The sequence below is a fragment of the Scylla paramamosain genome, chromosome 18, assembly GCF_035594125.1.
Source record: "Scylla paramamosain isolate STU-SP2022 chromosome 18, ASM3559412v1, whole genome shotgun sequence".
Classification (NCBI taxonomy): domain Eukaryota; kingdom Metazoa; phylum Arthropoda; class Malacostraca; order Decapoda; family Portunidae; genus Scylla; species Scylla paramamosain.
Window position 1 is genome coordinate 1,354,481 of NC_087168.1, and position 9,386 is coordinate 1,363,866.

General features: G+C 41.6%; 1 non-coding gene across 1 annotated transcript; it reads right to left on the bottom strand.

Moving 5' to 3' along the window:
- Positions 1 to 222: 222 nt before the first annotated feature.
- On the bottom strand, positions 223 to 295 carry Trnav-uac (transfer RNA valine (anticodon UAC)). Its single transcript has one exon. It is a non-coding gene; the product is annotated as a tRNA-Val (tRNA).
- Positions 296 to 9,386: the final 9,091 nt, after the last annotated feature.

Below are 9,386 nucleotides of genomic sequence, written 5' to 3' on the forward strand. Positions count from 1 at the left end.
GACATCATACAGAATTCTTACATATCTTAATATATTTCTAGGATTCTCTTTTCATTCAGGTAACAGTGCACAAGACAAATCATCATTTAATATTCTCCTTATAGATCGAAGAGCATCACCCATTGCAAGTCTCCTTATTCAGTGTTCAGTACTAGGCAAGTTTAACTCCATTCTCATTATCCGAACTCTAGTGTTTCTTTGACAGCCTTTAAATAAAAGGAATGCTCCCGCCAGGGCTCGAACCTGGGACCTTCTGCGTGTAAAGCAGACGTGATAACCACTACACTACGAGAGCTGCAAATATATGGACTTTAACAATATCTGTTGTCCACTTGTCTACGCAATCTGTGCATTACAAGTTAACATGGAGAAGATGCTTGTAGTGGTAGTAGTAGTAGTTATGGTAGTAGTGGCGGTGGTAGTAACGGTGGAAATGATTGAAGGGAAATCAAGAATCAGCTAGGATCTGATCGCAGTAGTGAAGATGTTAAGTAGTCAATATATTTTTTTTTCACCACTCAGCTATTTGCGTCAAATGAAATTATCAATTTTAATAATAAGTGTGCCGGGTGTACGGAGGGTAGGTGAGTCCTACCAAGGATACCCATCCTCTGGAGAATCATTCCAGCGCTCTTCCAAAGCAGCGACCAGAAGCACACCACCTTGACTTGCCAGCAAGCACAAGTGACCATGTACTTCGCAGTGCCCGCTTACCTCCAGCGCGAGGAACCCGCCACGAAGCGCAACAAGCGGCCCGCGTCGCCTGCCTCAGGCCGCACTGCCTGCCCCAAGAAGCAGAGGCGCGAGCGCTCCTACCAGGAGTGGTTCAGTGAGGTGAAGGAGAAGTTCGGCGGTGGCGAGAATCAGCGCGGCTGCTCTAAGGACACGCGGGCCAAGCGGAAGCTGCAGCTGGTGGGCGTGCCCCTGCTCCGGCGGCGTCAGGTGCGGGAGATGATCGGTCCCGTGCAACGGCCTCTGGCCGAGGGAAGCTACGGCTCTTGCTTCAAGACCGTGAGCCCGCGCACGCAGGAAGAACTGGTCATCAAGACCTTTAGCCGAGACAAGCTGCCGGAGCTCGTAGAGGAGGCCACCAGCCTCAGCAAGCTGCAGCTTCCCGGCGTGCAGCGTCTGGTGGGAGTCTGCGTTGAAACCCGCCAGCTGATTACTCCCTTCGCCGGCGTGACGCTCAAGGACTACATGCTGCGCAAGGCGCCCTCGTTTGCTGACGCCGTCAGCGTGCACCTGCAGATGTGCCGCACACTGCAGCGAATGCACCGGCAGGGCTACACGCACAATGACATCAAGGCGGACAACGTGTGCGTGTCCACCCAGAGCGGCGAGCCTGTGGCCACCGTGATCGACGTGGGCCTGGCGAGGCCTGTGGGCACAAAGGGACTCTTCAGCCAGGCGATCCCAGACACGGACAAGTTCCCCTGGATCGCGCCGGAGATCCTAAAGAAAACCCACCGCTGCTGCGAGGCGAGCGACACCTTCGGCCTGGCCTACCTTCTGCAGGGACTAGGCCTCCTGTCGTGCCCCAGCAGCTGCCGCCGCGCCAGGTCCGTCCTTCTTAAGTGGGTGGTGCAGGCTCGTCGCTGCGACCCCGCCGAGCGGCCCCCTCTGGTAGCCGTGATCCAGATGCTGCATGCGCTGCACCGCGAGGCCGCCGCCACGCGCCCTGGCGGCAGCCGCTGAGTTCTTGCGGCGACGAGGCGCTTGTAGATGCGTCATTTGCGTAACACAGGAAGTCCTTGTTTTTTTTTTTGTTTTTTTTTTGCGTTTGCCTTCAGTAATAAATGCGTGTGTTTATGTTGAGTTTGCTTAAATATAAAGAAAAAAATTCGGAAAAGTAATAAAAAATAAAAGTTAAATTAATAAACCAAAAATAAATGAATAAAATAAAACAGGAAAAAAAATAATAAATTGAAAATAGATAATAAAAAAATAAATACGAAAACAAAATAAATAAAAATACAAAAAAATAAATAATAAAGGCAAAAAAATAATAACTAAAGTAACGTAAGTAAATCACCCGGCGAAGGGAGAAGAGAAAGCAGCGAGTGAGAGTGTGGGGTGACAAAGATCCTCCCGGTGATGGCAGGGGCGCGCAGGAGTGACTGAGGCGGCGAAGCGAGGCGGTGAGGAGAAAATAAATGTATCGTTTTTTTTTTTTCGGACAACATGTCTTTCAATGGAGAATATTTCTACCCAAACAATAAAATTAAATAAAAATAAATAAAATAAATAAATAAACAAGAAAAAAATTAAAAAATATGAAAAGAAAAAATATATAAAATAAATAAATAATAAAAAAAATAGATAGCAAAATATAAATAAAACAGTAAGAAATAGATGAATATAGAAATAGATAAACTGATAGAATAATAGCCAGATAGATAGATAGATAGATAGATAGATAGATAGAGAAATAGATAGATAGATAGATAAATAAATGGAGATAAATAATAAAATAAATGAATGAATAAATAAACAAACAAATAAGTAAATAAATGCAAAAGTAAATGGATCAATAAATAAATATATGAATATATAATTAAATGAATAAATAAATAAATAAATAAATCATTTATTAATTGATAAATTAATATAAATCGATGTGTAAATAATGAAATATAAAGTTCAGACGAGGAAGGGGACGAGGACAGGGAGGGGATCATAATGTTGGGGGGGAGGGATGATAGACAGTGGGGGTGAAAGAAGACAGTAAAGAACAGAAGATGAAAGACTGGGTGAAGATATGAAGGAAAGTCGTAGAGTGAAAAATGACGGAATGACTGCCATTGTTGAAAGATAATGTATATTTTGATATTAGCTTTGAGAGGTTATGTTAATTCATAAATAAATAAAAGGTATGAGCAATGTCTGATCCTCATGTGAGTGTATGAAGAGTATTAATTTTGAGAGGTTTATGTGTATAATGGTCTCGGTGATGCCTTTGATAAAGTGTTGATTGGGTTCTTGAACCAGGCGTGTTCCCTTCCCTGTTTGTGCTCGTGTATTGTGCTTGTGTACGTGAAGTCCTTGAGTGTGTGTATATTGTGTTTGATTTGGTTTCCTCTTGCGTTGCATTGATTGGCTCTAGTCTTGCAAGTATATGTAGTTCTTTGTAATTTTTGGTATATGAGTATTTCTCATTATAAACGAAGCGTGGTGCTTTGTTTTGTTGTCGTTGTAACGATAGTGAATGTGATGTAGAGATTACGTGTGCTGGGTAAGTAAGTATTGGCAGTACGCACGCTTTTACAAAGAATAGTTTGATGTTAGTATTAAGTGCATATAATCTTCTAATGGTGGTTATTGCTATTTGTGCTTTGTTTGTGATGTCTTTTATGTGTTTTGAGTATCCGTGTGCCCAGTTTAAGCCCCAGTATTTTAGTGTCTTTTGCGTATAGTATGTCGTTCCCTCTATGGTGACTGGTTGCATCTTTTTCATTGTTATAAGAAGTAATGTGAAAGTTTGTGTGTTTTGATTTTCCATTTGTTTTCGTAGTTATTAGTGTTTTCTTTTCTATTTCTCTTTATATTCTCTTTACAAACATTTTTTTAATTTTTATTTAACTGCATATGTGATGATTTGTGTGATGTCTGCATATTGGATATTTGTGGTGTCTGTGACTGGTGTTGCAATGTCGTGTGTGTATATAGTGCAGAGTGTGGGTGAGATGCTGCTCCCCTGTGGTACCCCACTGTGGTACCCCAATGTAGTTATTTAGTGATATGGATGGTGACCTATTGTCTAAGAAGCTACATAACATCTTGTTAAGGATGCTGGATTATTTTATTTGATTAAGCTTATACTTTAGTCCACTTAGCCATACCTTGTCAAACGCCCTTGAGACGTCCCTGAGTGCAACGCAACATTGTTTTTTGTGTGATAAAGCTTTTGAGATTGTTTCTGCTGTTGTTGCTGTTGCCGTGTTTGTGGATCTTGCTGTTCTAAATCGATGCTGGGGCTTTGGTAGAATTTTATTAGATTCAAGGAATGTTCGTGTTCTTTTATTGATTATTTTCTTAAAAATTTTTACCAGGTACTTCTAGAAGTGAAATTGGTCGGTAGTTAATTGCGTCATTGGTTGGTTTGTTCTGTTTGGGGATGAGTGTGATTGCAGCGTGCTTGAATGGTTGTGGAAAATAGCCCATGGAGAGAGCGATGTTTAGTAGTCTGGCGAAGATCTCGAGGACGTTGTCTGGTAAGTTTAGCGATATGGTTTTATTTATTTTTGTTCCACCAGGTGTGTTGTTTTTGAGTTGTTTTATTGTTTGCTTTATTTCTTGTGGTGTGATGTGATGTGTGCTGTGGAATAGGTATCCTTACTTGGATTGTCAGGGTTGCCTTATTGATTGGGTAGCATTTGAGCTTTGTTCTTGGTGATGTAATTATTAACTAGCAATTCTGTATCTTTATCATATTGCAGATTTTCTGTGGGGCTTATTCTAAAAAACATTGCTCCATATGTCTTTAAATATTTGCTCATTTTCTTCCACTCTGTATATTTCTTATGGTCTTGTATCATATATATCATATCTTTGTGCTAGTCAGGCTGCTTTTTAATGTCTTTATATTTTGTTAAAATTTTTGGGGTGTGTTAAGTCTGTTAACCTTGTTTCTTTTTCAGTTCCTTTTATTCTGTTCTTTACATTCCCTTCTTATATTTTGTTTGATTGTTTTGTAAGTTATGAATGCTGTGTGTGTCCAGCCATGTTGACAATGGTTTTTAATGGTTTTCAAGGGTATTTTTTCTGCTCTGGTGATAGCTTAACAATATTTCTGCATTATAAACAGGAAAACACTCTTGATAACCGGGCTGACCATCTGTAAGGCTTTTGAGAATAGTCATGGAGAGAGAGCAAAGCGTTTCTGAGTATGGGTCTGTGGTGGTAGTGCTGGTGGTGGTGATGGTGGTGGTGGTGGTGGTGGTGGTGGAGGTGATGGCGATGGTATTGGTGGTAGTGACGGCGATGGTAGTAGTGGTGGTGGTAGTAGTGGTGATAGTGGCGGTGGTGGTGGTGTTGGTGGTATTGGTGGTGGTGGTTGTGGTAGTGATAATGGTAATGACTGCAGTGGTGGTAATGATTGTGGTGGTGGTCGTTGTGATAGTAATGGTGGTAGTAGAAGTGGTGGTAATAGTAGTGGTGATGGTGGTAGTGGTGGTGGCGGTGAAACAAAGTCTGATACAAGAGTGGTGATGGAGATGAAGGCACCAAAGCCACCCTTACTGAGCACAATTCCCTTCAGTTTATAAGAATAAAGAGACTCAGTAGTTATATGAGTATGATCATTGTGATAGTTAACGGAAGAGGTGATTACCTAAGTTTTGTTTTTAACGGCACATCTATATTGTGTAGCAATCTGGTGTCTATTGTATGTAATATCTGTTTGTGTATCTATTTTTGTACATGTTCCTGGTGGTATACTATATAATCCAAATGTAAAGTGATGGTTGGTCGTGGTTTATCACGCGTGTCGCTGCGCATTTGTCTTGTTGGTTAGAGGGAGAGGTGGCCACGCGGAGCTGGACTAGCAGGCCAGACAGTAGTGGTGGTCAGTAACCGATAACTTTGGTATTCACGGAATCGATTCCTTGGGCTAACGGATCCGTCGGAACCGGTTCCGGAACTGGTTCCGCGGAGAATCCTGTAGAGCGCGCGGGGACGGTACCAGAGTCTTGGAGCCGCCAGCCCGCGGGATGAGTACCTGAGACTTGGAGCCGCCAACGTGCTGCTCAGATGGGTTACCAGGCGGAGCCGGTTCCAGAATCGGTTCCGTGGGGAATCGTTTAGAGAGCGCGTTGTGAGTACCAAGTCTTGGAACCCCCAGCTCGCTGCTCAGACGGTTACCACTAGTGTGTAGCGGTTCCACGACTCATCTGGAATACTGGTAGAGATTCTCGTTAGACAGACACATATTAGCTAGTTTTCCCCAGATAGCAGAGAGAGTGTGTCACGTTGTTATGTTGTTATAAATATTGTTCCATCATGTAGTGTGTAGAATTCCATCTAGTTCCTATATCTTGAATGAGTTTTTTTGAAGGCTGCTTCTGTTGCTCTTGTACCTGCTTGAGCTTACCAGAAGCCTTCACGCTGTGATGGAAAAAAATTACAATGGTCTTTATTTTTTCTTTTAGCTTTTAGACATCCTCAGTGTTCTTAATGGAGTCATGAACAACTAGATTCAAAGTGTGCGCAAAACACGGGATAGGGCGAACATTCATTTGTTTATATTGCTGCAGTCATGTTTGCTGCATTTTCAGTCACAATTGAGTAAATTTTATCTAAAATGTTCCATTGAATATAGACAAGTCTTATCTCTTCTGCAATACTATCTCCTGTGTGGGACTTAGCCATAAGAACATCATCAAGCACAGCAGACATGAGGACCCACTCTGGGGATATGTAGTGAGCTGTCACGGTGATGAATGCTTTTGTTTGTCGGGATGTCCACAATATGTCTGTTGTTAAAGCAATACGTTTCGCTTTCTCCAGCTCTTGATGGACTCTCTCTACCTCTCTATTGTAAATATAAGGTAAGAGGATCCTTCTTATCTCTCTGCGGCTTGCCAAGTCATATCTGGGGTTGAGTCCATTTGCTAATCTGTTGAACCCCTTGTCTTCAACAACAGATAGTGGTTGAAAGTCTTCCGCTATCATCCTGACAACCAGAGCGTCAAGTTCTTTCTTTTTATTCGAGTCATTCTTATGGGGCTGAGCCCTAGTGGTGGCCTCGATCAGTGTTGGTTGAGCAGAGGTGGATGGTCTGGAGTGTTTGGCAACAATTTCCATATCTGCATCCTCCTTGAACTCCACATATTCAGTGGGGATGTCTGGTGCGCAGGTGTTTCATCATGTTCAATGTACTTCCACTATACTTCAGCTTATTTTTACACACCAAATATACAACGACATCAGACGACGTCTGTTCCATGTACATCCACACTGGAGCTGTTCTATTCCGCCTGGATGCCATTATTTTTCGTGAAACTTAGGCTTAATTAAGTGAGATGTATATCTCCGTTCTCTTTGCTCTGACGCTGCAAGGTAGGTACAAACGCGTTTTGTGCACGCTGCCTTTCAAAAAGAATTGGTGCCTGTAAAAATATTACGTTATAATGTGAGAGACGAAGGGATGGAGTGCAACGTGCAAGTAAGTTATTTTGAGTATCTGAAAAAAAAAAATAAGGTCTTTATTTATTCATTAGGATTAGAGTCACAGATTCCTTCTCTCTTAGGCAGTTTTAGCTTTTGTGAGCAAGTCACCGTCCGCTCACTACTGTTTATACCCTGTCATGACGTCATAGGACTTCTACCAATTAGAGTGTTACGCACATGGCAACACTAAATCGGTGCATACTATTGACCGTCATGAACGAAGTATTTTCATATCATTTATGTGATTTCCTTGAATACTGGATGAAGGGACGCTATTCATGTATCATTCCTTTACACTCCATTTCGTTCATTTGTAGATACCATTTGCAAAGCTTCCTGAATAATATTTATGATTACATATTTTAAACATTGCATAACTGTTTGTGATTTGTAACTCACAAGCATCAGCCATCAGTACTCACGAGGAACCGATAAGGCGGAGCCGGCTCCAAGACTCAGAACCGATTCCAAGCAAGGACTAGCGGAACCGTCGGAACCGATTCTGAAACCGGTTCCCGCCCAGCCCTACCAGACGGCTGTTCGGGTGGTTTGAGCACTGGGCAGGCGTGACGAGGGAAAGTGTAGGTAATGTACCTGATTGTTGCAGTAAGGGTTATGTGATATTTTCTTTAGTGTCATATTATTACTTTTATACATGTACATGCTAGCATAGGAAACTGTATTGTGTTGCCAGGACCTACACATGATTTGTGGAGGGTAGTGCGCATGGCCCTTGTGTTATTTAGTGTCAATGACTACTTCTTTTATCCACGTAGGTATAAGTTGTTATAGCGAATTGTATCATGTTGGCAGGACCTACAGGTGATTGGTGGAGGGTAGTGAACATGACCCTTATCGTTTCTCACTAAACTCTCAGAGGTTACGCCGTGAGTGATATCTTTGGATTTATTGAATGCATATTAAAATTGTGTGAAATATGTGACTGTAATATTACAAGCTTCAAGTTTGCTATTGAGGGTCCTTTCTTTATATTTTAGTTGATGCTTTGACTTAAAATACATATTGACTGTAATGATCTTCACAGGTTGAAATAAATGACATTACAACGACACCACGAGTTTAGTGTGAACCATTTCAACGTTGATCCATGATGGGTAAGGACGACGAGATTGAGGCGCTGAAGAGGAAAAGGCGAAAGAAAAAGGGCCAAGTTCACCAGGAAGGCCAACCTCTTCACCACAGCACACGGTGATCAGGCACCCGTCACAGTACTACAGGGTATTTATGAAGGGACTGAGTTGGCATTTGAGAATGTTGAAGATATCAGTGATCAACTAATTGAGTTATTTATTCAGTGTAAAGAAAAGGATTTAACAGAGGAGGCTGACCAGTATATTTCAGGGTTGGAAGCAAAGAAAATTAAATTAAAAACAGATTTGGAAAATGTAAAGTCTGCTCAACAGAATCACATTCAGCAGGCCTCATTAGGAACACTACATAAGAAACTTACTGTGAAAAAACTTGATCCTCCCATTTTTCTGGTGATTTAAGGGATTTCCCCAACTTTAAAGATGATTATGAGAGACCAGTTGTGCCCACATATGGACACGATCCATATGCTTGAAGACAATGGTGAGGTGAGGCATTGCAGTCAGTAAATGGATTAGAAAACAATTACATTGACATGTTCAGCAGGCTAGAACAAAGTATGGTAACCACAGAAAGATAGTTGACTTGATTGTCAGTGACTTGCGTGCATTAAAACCATTGGCAGACGGTGATGATAAAGGATTAATTAAAACTGTGGAAGTAGTTGAGAGATGCTGCCTAGACTTGAAGAAAATGAAATTAGAAGCCGAGATGGATTCCACTCAAGTCCTAGGACTGGTAGAAGGAGTTTTGCCACATACACAGAAAAGAGAATGGGTGGCAATAATGGATGAGGAAACTGTCAAAGATAAGAAAGCAAGCAAATTGAGTTTTAAAAAGTTACTGGATTACTTATTGACTCAGAAAAGAAGACCTGAATACATGGGATCTGTAGTTAGAAATGTCAATATTACTAGATCAAACATAAACAGTATATCAAATGCAGAAGTTGAGGAAACTGATATACAGGCTCTAATCAAAGACATACATAATAACCAGACAAATATGAAGAGACAGTTACTTAATGTTGCAAAGGGACTAGCTGATTTAGCTGGTAATACCAAAAGACCCACAAATGACACTAAGTACAAGCATCGTACAGGCGTTGG